This window comes from Callospermophilus lateralis, chromosome 15, assembly GCF_048772815.1.
Source record: "Callospermophilus lateralis isolate mCalLat2 chromosome 15, mCalLat2.hap1, whole genome shotgun sequence".
Classification (NCBI taxonomy): Eukaryota; Metazoa; Chordata; class Mammalia; order Rodentia; family Sciuridae; genus Callospermophilus; species Callospermophilus lateralis.
The window spans coordinates 18,855,745-18,871,951 of record NC_135319.1 but is presented as its reverse complement, the minus strand read 5'-3'; the positions used below and the strand labels follow the sequence as shown (position 1 = coordinate 18,871,951).

The window sequence follows — 16,207 nt, the reverse complement described above, 5'->3', positions numbered from 1 at the left end:
CTCCCCACACACAAAAAAAAAGACTCAAAATGGAAAAAAAAAATTCTTGTCCTGTCCTATTCCCCAGGGACAACCTTGGGTTCTGGTGATAATACCATTTATAAAATAAGTTTGGAAATGTTCTTCTTCTTCTGTTTCCTGAAAGACAGTGTGTAAACTTGGTGTTATTTCTTCTTTAAATGCTTATTAGAAACCATTTAAACATGGGCAATTATATATGACAGGATAAAAAGTATGATATATATGCACATTGGGATATTACTCAACCATAAAAAAGAATGAAATTATGGCATTTGCCTTTTGAACCAGAGACTATCATGCTAAGTGAAATAAGTCAATCCCCAAAAAATCAAAGGCCAAATGTTCTCTCTCAAAGGCAGTTTTGGGGGATTGTACAAGGAAGAAATAGCTGTAAAGGGTTGGGGATGGGAATGAGAAAGACAGTAGAAAGAATTAGACATAACTTTTCTATGTTCATATATGAACACACTACCCATGTAACTCCACATCTGGTACAACCACAAGAATGGGACATTATACTCCATGTATGTACAGTATGTCAAAATATATTCTACTGCCATGTCTAAAAAAGAACAAATAATAAATAAATAAATCTGAGAAATTCTTTTTTCAGAAGGGTTTATATACAAAGTCAGCTTGTTTTTATACAGATTATTTAATTTTAGGTGAGTTTTGGTAATTTCTGGTTTTCAAGGAATTGATGTATTTCTTTTAAATTGTCAAATTTATGAGGATAAACTTGTTCATGATATTCCCTTTTTATTCTTATAATGCACACAGTGTCTACCTAAAGTGATAACCCCTTTCTTCTGAGATTGATAATGTGTATCTTCTCTCCTTTCATTTTTGTAGTCTTTCTAGAAGTTTATCTTAAAGAACAATCTCCAGGTTTTATTGATTTCTTTCTGTTACCTGTTTTAAATTTCATTGATTTCTGGTCCGGCCTTTTAATTTCTTTCCTTCTAGGTCCTCTGGGATTATTTCATTCTTCCAAACATTTTAAGATGGAAGATTAGACAGTTTATTCAAGGTTTTTCTTCTTTTCCAATGTAAGCATTTCATTCTCAAAATTTCCCTCTCGCACTCTTTTATCTACATTACACACATTGGATATATCGTACTTTCATTTTTGTTCAGTTCAAAATTGTTCCCTTTAAATGCCTATTTGGCTGTGTTTGGAAATTTTTGCAAATGTCAATTAGTTCTATTTGGTTGACGTTATCTTCAGGTCTTCTATATCCTTACTGACTTTCTTTCTATTAGTTGTATTTATTATTGACAGAATGTTGAAGTTTCCAACTTTGATTGGTGTTTTTGCAAAGCTCTGTTTTTAGCTATTTTCCTCATATTTTTATCGGTTCATTATAGTTGTAGATAATGGTGGAATTTACTGTTACATGTTCATATGTGCACCCAGTATAACAATATAATTTGTCCAATATTATTTGGATTCTTATGTTTTCTTGGTAAATTGACTCTTATTAAGTAATGTCCCTCTTTGCTCCTGGTAATTTCTTTATTCTGAAGTCTGCTTTGATATTAATGTAAATATAGCCATTCAGTGGTCTATATTTTCCATCTTTTTCTTTATACTGTATTTATATCATTATTGTAGGTAGAATATAGTTTGGTCATATGTTTATTCATTCTGAAAAATCTCTGTTTTTTTTAATTGCTATGTTTAGATTGTTCACTATATATTATATATTCTTTTTAGTTATAAACAGCACCAGGATATATCCTGACATAATCATCAAAGCATGGTGATTCAGGCCTATAATTACAACTCAGGAGGCTGAGGCAGGAAAATCACAAATTTAACACCAACCTCTGCAACCTAGTAAGATCCTGCCTCTAAATATAAAAATAAAAATGGCTGGAGATGAAGCTCAGAGGCAGGCCACCCCTGACTTCAATCCTCAGTTCTGAAAAAATTAATAATCCCAGGTGCTGTTAATACCATAGCACTTTAGTGCTTTTAGGCTACAGATGCACCTCAACTTATCATGGGTTACATCCTGATAAACCTATCATAAATTGAAAACATTATAAGCCAAACAATTCATTTAATGCTCCAACAAATTCATCAAATGGTTGAAAACTTTAAAGTCCAACTATCATAAGTAGAGGACTACCTACATATTTGCAACAGAAGGGAATGCTAACTTTCAATTAAATGTTAGTTAAAAAAATGGTATATACATTTCCCTTCAGATTCCTAAATCTATGGAACCAATTTAAGAGTCACTTCTTTCGAGCATCTGTTCTCAAACACTAACTTATAATAGAGGGGCTTGTTATACCACAGATTTCTGGACCTTATTCCTAGAGTTTTTGATTCAGTAGGTTCAGGTTGGTGGTGAGTAATTGGCATTGACAATAAATTTCAGGTGATATTTCTATTAAAGGTCCAACTCCTTGAAAGATAAAGGAAAAATTATTTAACCTTCAATTGTTATGGAAACCGCTTCAAATGAGACCATTCCATTCTGAAATCATGGCTTTCTCTGGCTCTCACCTCTCCTTTTCTGGGTGAGCCTATTTTATTTACAGGGACATGAAAACAGACATCCACAATGGATAAATTGGCCAATCACATATTTCCCTGATGTAAGAGAAAATTTATTAACCTCTCATAAGCACTGAGAAACATGCTGGTACTGCTTGAATTTTTATACTTAGGATCACATCGGTAAGTTCATAATGGTTGCAGCTGTTTTTCACATTCAGTCAAGACTAAAAGGTCTTTTAGGCTTCACGAACCATCTTGCCTTTATTAAGAAACAAAAGACAAACCAGCTGGTCCTCCTATGGACATCTGCAGAGAGCCTAGCTCATCAGTGGCCCAGGTGCAGCCTGATGTCTAAAACCCCAAAGCAGAAGAAATTCTGTCAAGACAATGGCGGGCCTCATCATCCAACCACATCATGATAAAAAGAAAACCCAATACATACACACACATACACACACACACACACACAAAAAAAAAAAAAAAAAAACATAACAACAAAAAAACTCACCAGACCCACAAAACAAACACCCTTTGCCCTTTTTTGATTTGCTGTTACTCCAGAGCAGCCTTTTGTTCTCAGTCATCCTTCCCATGAGACTTGATCATTCTTGCTCCCTCACTTAGCCTCCTGGATTTTTCTCTGGAGGAACATCAAATCCCCCCACTTCTATTTATTAAGCAGAGAAGTTTTTCTCTTCCTCATGGAAACTAGGCACCAGCCCAAAACCCAAGTCCTGGAAGCTTGAATCTATCGCCTCAGTGGGCTTATAAAACTAATTCCCCACCCCCCCAAAAGCCAAGTCCCTTCTGAGTAAAAAATTCTTGTAACAACTGCCTAAAAAAGAAAGCATTTCTTCAATTTATGACATGTGAATCTCAGAAGAGATATTTGTTTTCAGGTTCCTGAGATATTTCATCCTAGTCCTCAGTGTTTTGTCAGAAGTAAAAGTCCGTACAACGAAATTTGCTCCAAATAGCTGCATGGGTTCTTTGTGGCCATTTCTTTATCTACTCACCAATAGGAACACATGGTATGATATGGATTGAGTGAGGTTAGACCCGTTTCTTCTTCAACTTCTCTAGTAGAACATCCTTGGGGCCAACCATTTCCATCCTTTAACTGAGCTAAATTAGATTTACATGGCTTCAGCTCTTATATGTAAAAGAACTTGAAGTGTTGTACTCTAAGTCACTCATTCAACTGAGGATACCAGGAGAATCACAGCTGAGGTGAATTCAGAAAGTGGTCCTGGAAAAATTATGGTGTGCACTGGGAAGAAATCCAGCAGTGGAAAGTCCCTGTGCCTGTGGCCCCAGAGTTTATCAGATGGTGCTAATATTACCATAGAGACCACTCTCCGTGGAGAATAGGTGCTCCAAATCCAGTCCTTTATATGAGATTACTCTACTAGGCATTTATTTCACTTATTTGCTTGCTAAAACAACCCAAAAATTATTACTGTTATTATTTTAAAGAGTTATCCTTTAGATCAAGTAAGAATAAAAAAAAAAGTTGTATTTTACCTTCATGCATTCCTTCCTCAACTCTCTTTTTAATGTATACCCTGGTTTCCTGTTTATATCATTTCCCTTCCACCTATAAAATATTTTTAACATTTTTTTGTAGGATATATCTAACAGTGATTGATTTCTTTAGATTTATTTGTGAAGGTTTTGTTTTCTGCTTAACTTTTGAAGGATAATTTTGCTGAATGTAGATGGTAAGAGCCAGATTCCTCACAATTAGAGTGGGAGTTTACAGGTAAAAAAAGGGAGGAGGCTAAAATGATCCATGTGGTAATAGACTAGAGTTGGGGAAATACTTTGAATTAATATTTAGTTTAATATAGATATACAGAGATACATAAGAATAATCTACAGCCTACTATTTATAGGTTTTATATTTATTGATTGATTTTTTTATTGATTTTTTAAAATACACGACAGTAGAATGCATTACAATTCTTATTACATATATAGAGCACAATTTTTCCTATCTTTGTATATAAAATATGCAATTTATGTCTTTATACATGTACTTTGTTTTTGCTTTTTTTTGCATTACAATTCTTATTACACATATATACTACAGCTTTTCATATCTCTGTTTATATATAAAGTAGGTTGACACCCAATTTGTGTCTTCATACATGTACTTTGGATAATGATGTCCATCACATTCCACCATCCTTGCTAACCCCCTGCTCCCCCTTTCCTTTTCATCCCTCTTCCCTATCTAGGTTTTATATTTATATTCACAATTTATTATTCATAGGGGTGTGTGTGTGTGTGTGTGTGTGTGTGTGAGAGAGAGAGAGAGAGAGAGAGAGAGAGAGAGAGAGAGAGAAGAGAGAGAGAGAGAGAGAGAGAGAGAGAGAGAGAGAGAGATAACATATTAGTAAACAAATATATACTTTCTTGTGCTTTCAGCTAAAAGGGACTGGAAACAAGGATATCCCGGTGTGAGTGAGCATACCTAGTATCCACAACTTGTTTTCTGAAAATATTCTCCAACAAATCAACAAGTATATTCAAGGTTCCTTGGAGAAATAACTGGTTTAAAGACTGGGAAAACATACAAGATAAGCCTAGAGTATTTTTAATTCCAGAAAATGAGAAAAATGTTATAACAAAACTACAATGATGAGGGTATGTCAAAGGGGCACAGGAGCCATCTGAAAGAATTCCTGATGGCCAAAGTTGTAACAATGTGAACAACAAAAATAAATAAAATAGTACCAGATTATAACTCAAAGTATAAAGTAAACATGCATGAGTTCATACTGATGTAAATAAATGATTGAATAAATAAACATATGGTGGAGAAGAAACAAATTTTCTTTGCAGAATTCAAATAAATTATGTAGATATTTGACTCTCAAGGAGGTGAAGCATAATTCTCATTCCTTAACTGTGGGCTGTACATAGTGAAATTCTTCCAAAAACTATAGTATGAAAGGACGAAAAATCAGTAACTTCACATCAGAGAAATCTGATCAATATTACTTGAGCCAGGTGGTCAAGGTCAACATCAACAGTGACAAGTCATGTTGACAGTTTGTACCCTTGATAAGATATGATGAAAATGACCCTTAGCCCTTTTATCTAAACCCATAACCACAATCTAATCATGAGAAAAACACCATACAAATACCAAAAGAGGACCAGTCTACAAAATACCTGGCTGCTACTTCTCAATATGGTCAAGATCATCAAAAACAAGGAAAGCCTGAGAAAATGTCACAGCCAAGAGGAGACTAAGGAAACATGAAGCCTAAACATCATGCAATGCCCTGGAAGAGGCCCTTAACAGGAAAAGGATATTGGTATAAATCAAGGAAAAATTAATAAAATATGGACTTTAGTTTACAATGATGAATCAACAGTACATCATTGGTTGTGGCAATGGATCACATTAATGTATGAGGTTAATATTGGGGAAAAGTGGTTGTAGAGTATATGGAAAATTTCTGAATTATCCCCACAATAGTTTTATGAATCTAAACATGCATTAATTAAAATCTGAATTTTGAGGAAGGCCAGGGCCTCCCTGGAGTGATTCAGTTCATTTTACCTGTTCTGCTCCTGTTCATTACCAGCCTTATGTCCCATGGACACCCACAGCTAATAGGTTCTTGGCAGAACTGTGCCTTTTTTCTCAGGTCTGCTCCTCCTTGGGGCTCACAAACAGTGTTAGCACATTCCCGAGCCCCAGGCTTCCCAGTCAGAAGAAAAGAGTCTCTCTGAATTTTTCTTCTTTCTTTTTTCTCCTCATCCTCCCTTCTTACAGATCTATATTAGCCCGGGCCTGGCAGCTCTAGACAGTCCACCCCTTCTCGGCATCACTTCATGCAATTCTACCTTACCTGCATTTGAATCTTCACGATGTAGGACTTGCTTCCTTTCCAGGTTCATTCTCCATTGTTCTTCCCACAAGAGCCAAGGGTTTCTATGGATTTCTGTTCTTTCATGGATGGAAAGCCTTCTGTCTGAAATTCCATGTACCCAAGTCCACTTACTTTTCAAGGTCTTTCCTGAAAGTTGTCTTTTCCAATTAACCTCCCTTAATTAATGCTGAAAGTGAAGTACCCCCTTCTGAAGTTGCAAAGTACCACACTTGTCTCTCCTTCTCTCCCTCTAATAGCAGATTTTATTTTCTACCTGTTCCTGTAATGGTGCCCTTCACACATCTTTTCTAAGATACAATTGGACCATTTCTGTGTCCTGTATGGCCTCCATGCCATTCATTTTACATACTGGACATTCGGGAAGGAATGCACCGGGAAGTAAATAAACAAATGAATGAATGGTATTGTAGAGCTAGAAGCAATCTCAGAGTTCATCAAGTACAGCCACAGGTATCCACAGCCCATTGTGCAGGGAAGAAAGACCCTCAGAGGAAAACAAAATCATGGAAGGTCACATCCCTTATTTATGGCAGCCTTAGTATCAGATACAGCTAAGTTATTACCAAAAGAATTTTGAGGTTGGGGCCATAGAATCAATTTGAAATCCCAGCTCTAAATCTTCTCCATTTATATATAAACCCAAAAAAACACATTAATTTTAATTAAATTATAATGTTGGGTAGGTTCTCTGCCAGGAGCTCTAGGTAAAATTTCTCATTTGATTCTCAAAACAATCCCATAATGTAAAGCTATTTTTGCTTCTACTTCATAGATAACTTTAAGTCTATTTTTTAGCAGAGATACTTGGGATAGTTTATTATTCACTCCTTACACTGAAGGGCTAAACCATGCCTACAAGCCAGGGAAATATATAGAATAGGTTGCATGCCCACTGCACAGGTGGTTTTCTTCAGATGTTTTATGAGTACCTTCCTTTATTTTGCAACTAGGCTCACTGATAACCCCAAGTCTTAAAGAAACTAAACAACTCTACCAATCTGCATATTTGTTAAATGTATGAGAAAGAGTTGAACATCAGCACTTAAACATGTGAATCCAACAAATTCACATTTGGACCAACAAATTATTATTTAAACTCTCTCCATCTCAATTTTACCATCTGTAAAACACATGTGATAAGTATAATATCATCATATGATGTACACGAGATATGTAAGACAGCTACAGAATGTGCAGCCTTCAAATGGAATTACAGTGACCTGAGTTTTGTTTTGCCTTCTGCACTAATTATTAGCAGTTTGGCCTAGGATTCAACCCTGCACCTATCTGTGCCTCAGTTTCCACATCTGTAAAGTAAGGGACTTGATGGGAAAATATTTAAGACTCTTCTCTACTGTCTCAGGCACCCTTGATCCAGGTCTAATAGTTCACATCTGGTAATACAGTTCATTTTCTTTATACTGGGTTATGTGCTCATCAACATGTCATGCCATGTACATGAAGTACCACATCCACCGACAAGCCAGCTTGCTCCAAAATTTACATATGAGAGTCAGGCTTCTTGTGAATTATCATTTAGTGTAGGGGCCATTTTTAGAAAGAACTCTTTATATTTTTAGTGCAAATATTATTTTGCACAACACTATCCATATGTACTCAAATTAGAACTTAGAAAAATGTCTTTGAGATCTCTCCATCCATGGAGATGAAATAAAGATGCTTAATTACTTATAATAACTATATAATACACATACAATGAACTTGTCTAAAATGTACTTTGTTTTTTCTATTTTCAGTTAAATGTTTGAAACATTTTTCTTGATTCAACATAAATTCATAACTAAGTGGTTGCATAAAATTTCATTGCACTGAAGTGCCATGATTTATTAAACTCCAATGTTGGGCATTTAGGTTATTTCCAATATTCCTTGGATTTAAATGCAAAGTGGTAAAACATTGGGTTTCTGGGCTCAATCTAGCCCTAATCTGGGCCTCTAATGTTGGCAACAAAATGAGGTCCAATTTTTCAGATTCTGAATGAAAGACCACTATTATCACCCAAGAATGAAGTTCCCACATGTGGCTCTGGGTTAAGCCAAAACTCAAACCTCATGGGCAAAGAATTGTTGTTTAATGACTCTTGATTTTACTTCCTCATTATCTATTTATTCAATTTATCTAAATATTTATTTCAAGATTATTGTGTTCTAAGCATTCTTGGTAGATTCTGATGATTTGGGTAGAATATCTTTCCCTGTCTTGTATTTATACTTAAGCAAAAAAAAAAAAAAAAAAAAAAAAGACAGTATAAATATACATGAAAGAGTACACATATAGAAGGAGAATCTTGCTATGTGTGGATCACAAAGTATCATTTACCCTGAGAAAATTGTGTAGTCTCTCCAAGTACCTCAGTTTATTCATCTGTGAAGTAAAGAAAATAATAATCAATATGTATAAATTACTTAGGTTCTTGACACATATTTAGAACTCAACGCATTTTATGTATTGTTCATATTCATTTGTATTGCTCCATAACAAATTATCACACAGTTTATCGGCTTCAAACAAGCATTTATCAATTCCAGGTCTCTCAAGAGGCTGCAGTCAAGATGCTGGCCAGGGCTGCAGTCTCTTGAAGTCTTGACTTGGACCAAAGGATCTGCTTCCAAAATGGTGCAATCACTCACATGGCCATTGTTGGCAGGAAGCCTCAGTATCTCATACTGTTAGCTTCACTGGGGGGCGGATGGCGTGTTCTTACAATGTGGTCTCTGACTCCTCCAGGAGCAAGTGTTTCTATAGAAGTCACACACTATCACTTCTTCCCAAATTTGTTTCTTTAAATCAAGTCATCAAATCAGTCTATCTTTTAAGAAAAGGAGAATTTCATTCAAGGAAAGGAGAATAAGTATCAAAAATGTATATACATTCTGTAAAACACTGCATAGATGCAGAAGAAACACAGTGCCCAACTTTGGGAATGCTCCCTCCCCTGACACGCTCATCTTGGGACTCTCTCAGTACATGGTTTGCACCAAGAAAAAAACTCCTGAATATTCATTGACTGAGATGTGTTTGGTGAACCTTATCTTATTTCTACAAATATAGTAACTCTTTTGGTTCCAATTTTATGTTAAATCAAAGCAAATAATAGGCTGATGGCATTAACTCTCCTAAATTCTTTCAAAATCAGGCAAACAATTTGTTAATTTGTTTCAATATAATCTCTTTCAAATTTCTTCATTTTAGTGCAAAAGCATCTTCAATGTCCTGAGAGATACAGGCAGCCTGACAATGAAGATCCAGAGCTACAGACAAGATGCAAAGCCCCTGGATAAGGTGAGACTGTACCTAGAACCCTCCCGCTGAAACCCTACTCCACCCCAGTTTTCCTCACACCTGCCTTTCTTGTTGACTTCATCTGGTCTTTAATTTTCTAATTAGGCCTATTATCTCAATCATGTTAAACTTTGTATGGGATACTTATGGCCAGTTTTATGGTATTTTCTTTTTTCAATTCATGTATTTATAAGGTGCCACATCCCTGGCATGAATGATCTTTAATCTTTACTTAAACTCTGATAAACAGACATTATTAGTCTTCATTCAAAAATAAGAGGCCTGTGTCTCAGAGAAATCTAGGAATTTGCATAAGATCAAACAACAACAAAACTAAAGTGCAGAACTACTTTGGTTGCCCCCTACATCCTGTTCTTTCCACACCTCCACATCCTGACATTGATATCCCAGAATATCTGCATCCTGATATTTTGACATTGTCTTTTCTTAGAGTTACATCTCAGATCCACCTGATTAAAGAAGTCTGTGGTCATCCAAGGTATCCCCCGGCTGTATAACATCCTTTTTAAACATTTCCCAGAAGCCTTTTCCACTTCCATTTATGACCTTAAAATGTCACCCACACATAAGATTGACAAAACATAGAATGTCCAGCTAAATTTTTTTAGAGAAACAAAAAAATAATGATTTTGTTGGTATAAATGTTTCTCATGAAGTATTTCCTCATCCTGGGAAATTATTAAGCTCCAACATAGTTTATTATTTATCCGAAATGCAAATTAACTGGCAGTTAATTTGCATTTTGGATAATTCAATGCAATGAGTATGGATTAAAATGCATAAAAATTTAATCCAATGAGTATGGATTAAAATGCATAAAACTCCCTCTATGCCAGTTCTAAATAACTGAGTAGATTCTAACATTTCTTCACAAAAATCAGAATGAATGTGGAAATCAAATCATGGAAGATTTCAGTATTGTGATTCTACCATGAAGAATTAGGTCAATACCAGAGAAATTAGAGGTTTGGATGACACTAAATTGACAACTTACTTCTGTTCAGTTAGAGTGTGGAGACCAGGTTTTCTGTGGCAAAGTCTCCTTTATAGACTCATGTTCTTTTGTCCTCCATCTTCCCCTGAAGAAACCCTCCAAGATGGAAGCCATAGGGTGGACAAATTTGCTGCAACCCTAAAGTGGGCCGTGTCGACTCAAAATTCATTTTTTCTGTCAAACAAAGTTGACCAGGACACACCACTGCTGTCCTAGTGTGCTGTGTCACAATCCTGCTGGGCTCTCCCTCATCCCCTCTGTGAGGCAGTAGCTGAAGAAGAGGATGTGCTCCTCCTAGACAGCTCTGCAATCCCTCTAAACACAGGCATGTTCTCAGGACAAAGGACAGTGAAAATCCCTTAGAATAAGGTGACAAAATCCCAGGACATGCCACATACTGTGTAGCCCTGTCCTTCCGCCTACCACACTGATCTTTCAGATCTCTACAGGAGCCTCAGACTTCCCATATCTCTTAGTCTGTTTTCTGCTGCTATAACAAAATACAGACGGAGTGATTTATAAAGAAAAGAAATGGATTAGTCCCAGAGGCTGGTAAGTCTAAGATTGAAGGGCCATCTTGTTGAGTAGAAGATACCACATGGCAAGGAAACACTCAAGAGAGAGGAGGCAGAAGGAAGAAAATAATGAAGAAGCCAAAGTCGCTTTTAGAATAACCCACTCTTCAGATAATTAATGTACTCCTTCAATAATGGTGTTCATCTATCATGATGGCAAAGCTCTCTCATGACTAATCACCCCTTAAAGGCTCCACCTTTCAACACTGTTATGTCAGCATTTAAATTCCAACATGAATTGTAGAGGGGACATTTGAACCATAGCACTATAGGTGATGTCCTTTCCAGGTATCCTACTCTCTGTCTTCTGGAAAACTCCTACATATTTCAGGTAGCAGCTAAAATATGGTTTCGGAAACGAGGCCTCCGTGTGACTCTACCCTTCTCTCCGTCCCCACTACGTCAGCATCACGTGTTTTCATAGCTTCTGATACAATCCTGCTGAATTCACTCTTAGGATGAGGGTTTATTTAACTCTGTCTTCCCCCCTGGTTGTTTATCAAGGGCAAGAATTCTCTCTTCATTTCACCCCTTTATTCCTAGCCCCTGGACTCACACAATGTTAGTGTATTCCCCTAAGTATCAATGGAATAAGATAAAGGAAACTTCTGATATTCAGTCTGGAAACTCCAAAGAACCTCCTACCTTCCTTCCTGCCTTTCTCTTACCATCTTCAGTCTCCCATGTTAGCAGCACTAGACCTGATGATCTTATCTCTTTGCTCTTTTTTGTCCTGTTGAATTAGAGAATACTCTGAAGCCATGTATTTCCAAGTTGACTTTCAATACATGAAAGGCTACTGCCCCCTAGGTTTTCTGTGCTCCCAATGCATTAAGGTAATCCAAGGTGTCACCTTAATGATTAGGAAAGGATATAATGTTGGAAGACCAAAGAGCATATATTAGCTTCCCTTTACTTTAACAAAATACCTGAGTTAATCAACTTAAAATGATGAAAAATTCATTTTAGCTCACAGTTTCAGAGGTTTCTGTTTATATTGCTTGGCCCCTTTGCCTTTGGTCCTGTGACAAGGTAGTTCGTCATAGAAAGGAACACATAATGGAGGAAGCTGCTTACCTCATTGTGAGCAGAAAGCAATGAGAAACAAAAGGGCAAGAGTCCCAATATCCCCTTCAAATGAACACTTTCAATAACTGACTTCACCTCAGTAGGTTCATCCTCCTAAAGGTCCACAGTCTCCCAACAGTGCCACAGACTTGGGTACCAAGCCTTTAACACATGGGCCTTTGTAGACACTTATGTAATTGCACTGGTATTTTGTTTTGCTTTGTTTTGTTTGCCAATGAAAGAGTTTGTGGGTTGCATATCAACAAACAAACACCAACATTTTAAAATTCCCTCTTACTCATGAAAATAAGCTCCTATTCATTTTAACATTCACAAAGACTTTTAGACCTATCTTATTGGTGGCCACTTATAGGTAGCTACTTATAGGTAGCTATTTCATTTTAAATAGAATGAAATTAAGTTAAAAATCCAATTTTCCTGTCTCACTAGTCATATTTTACGTACTCACCAGCTACACTTAACTACTAGGTATTATGTTAGACAATGTGGACACAGACATTTCCAACAACCCAGAAGAATATTTTACTTTTAAGAAAGATGGTAAGGGCTTGACTCACCTTTACTTCCAGGACCCTGCAGGATCCTTTCTCCTGGGGTTCAAAGAGTCCCTGGTCTACCTCCTTGGCTTCTCCATCCTCCAGGAACTGCTTCCTCTATGGTGTGGGTCTACTGCTTTCATTAATTGCTCTATAAACAGCCTTGATTGCTGCCATTGATGATCTGTTCTGTTCTCTTAGGCATAATTTCCACCGGGTAGCCAAGGCTCTTGATTTTAATGACATTACTCTTTCAAATTAAAAATATAAGAAAATGATCTGAACAAATGTGTCATTCCAGAAACCTCCAGGAGCACAGTTTACCCAAAGCCTTCTGGAAGACAAAGAAGCTGGAGGCTCAATACCGTGAGATCTGTTAATCTTTCTGGATATGCAGCAAGGCTAAAATGGTGCTTCCTGAGGCTGCAGGTGCCTCCCACTCCTACTGTGGCTCCATGTGTCCCCTTCACCTTTCCTCCTGGAAAACACCTCCTAGAAAGACACGATTTCTTTTCTACTCTATCCTGCCTTCAATCACTCTTTTTATTCCATAAATGAACTTCTTTTTGTAGAAAGAAAATTTTAAAGTTGTTTATTTTACATGTATATGAAGAAGTAACTGCTCAGGGATGTATGGAGGAATGTATGTATGTATGAATGGATGGATGGATGGATGGATGGATGGATGGAACCTCTGTATTTCATTCCCTGGCTGAAATTCCAGAGCAGTCAATCTATCTGTGTGAACAGAGTGACCACACCCAAATCCTGCTAGGAATTGGTCATACCAGGTCACACAAAGAGAAACAGAAAGAAGTAAACAACCAGTCTTCTGACAAATGAAAATACAAGAGAGCAGAAGTTTTATGCAGGTTGCGGGTTGCACGCATCTCTGAAGATGGATTTCTGGAGCTCTGGCCTCTACTTGATCTTTGAGGCCAACTGGAAAACATATTCTCCACTTTCTCTGTTCTCCAGTGTCATTCAGAAGCAATCTAATTAGATGGACGCAGTCTTGGAGATAAGTCTCAGAACTCCACATGGACTGTCTCCACTTACAGTGCAGTCTATCTGGGCTGGCTTTTGGCCCTTCCCTAATTTTATCTACCTTTCTTAGCCCAGTGCTTAATCAACTGGAATGTACCAGGGCCTTGTAGTAACTCCTGACCACTGAAAAAATTTCATGGATCTAAATGTAGAAAAGGGACATTGAAAGGAGATTGGGCAAAAATTGTTGTTCCTACATAAGTCAGGATCTTAAAGAATGAGAAGACAATTGATGATGTCATCATAGAACAGAAAGGTTGGTGACCATGGATTAAAGGTTAGCAACCATGGTTCAAAGGTGGTAGCCGTGGAATCAAGTGTGGTGACCATTTGATCCCTGGGAGCAGAGAGAACTGTCCAATAAAGCTGGAAAGAAGGAAAAACTGGCAAGCCAGACAGCTTTCATGTGTTTTCTAGAGACTGAAAGATATAAGTTATTAGGGACACCAGTCTGTGGAGGTGGCTCCTCAAAAGCCTTTGTGCAGGTATAGAGAGGAAAGGAGGCTACTAGATGGGTTGAGATGCTTCACACTCCCTCCTGACCTCACACTACAAGTCCCGAGTTGGACTCCAACTGAACTGCTCTTCATAAGCCTCTGCTGCTGGTGAGTGGGGCAAACAATCCTCTACTTGTTCTAACTAATTTAAGGTTGATTCAATCTTTAATTCAAGCAGTTTTTATAGAGTTGAGAGGGAAAGGTACAGCTTAGTAGCTTCCCCCTTCTTCATTCCCAGAGATAACAACTGAGAGTAGGAGTGAGATACGCACAGAGGAGTCCCTCAATGAAGATGGCTTTGATTTGGGATGTTGATACCCATATTATAATGGATCAGGCTCACTGTTTACATTTTCTTCAAAAGAACTCAGGTTTTGTCTTTTGGTTTTATTGGCTAGCATTGACATAAATACTATAGAGCTGTTCATTCTGTGATTGGAGGTGGAGGGGGAAATAAATTGTGTGTGAGGGGCAGGTTACTGACCTGGCACCTATAGAGGGTAAGGGTGCTGAGAGCTTGAGGTTTCCAGAGAACTATCAGGAGGAAGGGTGCCCACCTCCTCTGTGTCCCCTCTTGTGACCTGATTCTAAGGTTGTGGCTTTTTATCTTTTTCATATTCTTAAACTTCTTCTTTTCTTTTTCTTCACCTGAAAATTTTCTGAAATTCCACATCAGCTGATGACCTTCCTTGGATAGTTTCATTTTATTCTCTTCACTTTGGATGATGTGTCCTCTTTCAGAATTCATTAATGAAGTGCAGGGGAGGAGAAAAAATGTGCTCTGGCTTCCATTTATTGTCATGACTAACAGAAATCTTTGAAAGTTGTGAAATATCCCTGAAGTAATGCATTCTCATAAGTGTAGCTGTTCAGTGCCATAATTATTGATCATTTCTCAACTTCTGTTTCAATTTTGTTTTAAGCCAAACATTTCATAAAGTTACTTTACATTTCTAAGTATTAAGTATTGGAAATTTTTGTTTGTTTTGGGTGAGAATGAGGAGTTGGGAGTGAAAATATATTTTTTTCCTAGAAATATACACTTGTTGTCAAAGGATAGTTGGGGATTTATGAAGATGTCATTTGTGTGCTATTCATAGTCTGTTTTATAACTTCTCTGGAGTATTTGAAAAGAATGTGTACTAATCAGTATATTTCATGACTAATAACTTTCAAAGTCCTCCCTTTGAGAATTCTGCTTTTGTGGCCATATTTAGAAACACCATCCCCTCAACATTATGTGAAGACTCATTACATTGTTTAAGGACTGCTATTGTATGGAAGCATCCCTCAAAGATGCATGGGTTGAAGGATTGGTGCCTAGACTGTGGCACTTTGGGGAACCAAGTGGAAGGAAGTTAGGTAACTGGAGGTGTGCCTCATAAGAGATATTGGTACCCCAGACCCTCCCTGTTTCTCTGTCTGCTTCCTAGCATCCGTGGGAGCATTCTCTGCTTCAAGCTCTTACCATAATTCACTGGACAGCTACAGGCCCCAAACAATAAGGCCAAGTGACTATGGACTGAGATCTCTGAAAATGAAGACAAAATAAACTTTTCCTGCTTTTAAGTTGATTTTCTGAGGCATTTTGTCACAGTGATGGAAAAATGATTAACACAAGGTAACTAATATTTTGTGTTTTATATTTAAAACTTGAATCAACTTTGAATTAAATTTAACATGGGATAGCAACCTACATCTATT

The 16,207-nt window shown here is 37.1% G+C and overlaps 1 pseudogene; it reads left to right on the top strand.

Annotated features, from left to right (window-relative positions):
* LOC143381532 (signal peptidase complex subunit 2 pseudogene) overlaps positions 1–10,222 on the top strand; it is a 66,777-nt pseudogene extending 56,555 nt beyond the window's left edge.
* The last annotated feature ends 5,985 nt before the right edge of the window (positions 10,223–16,207 follow it).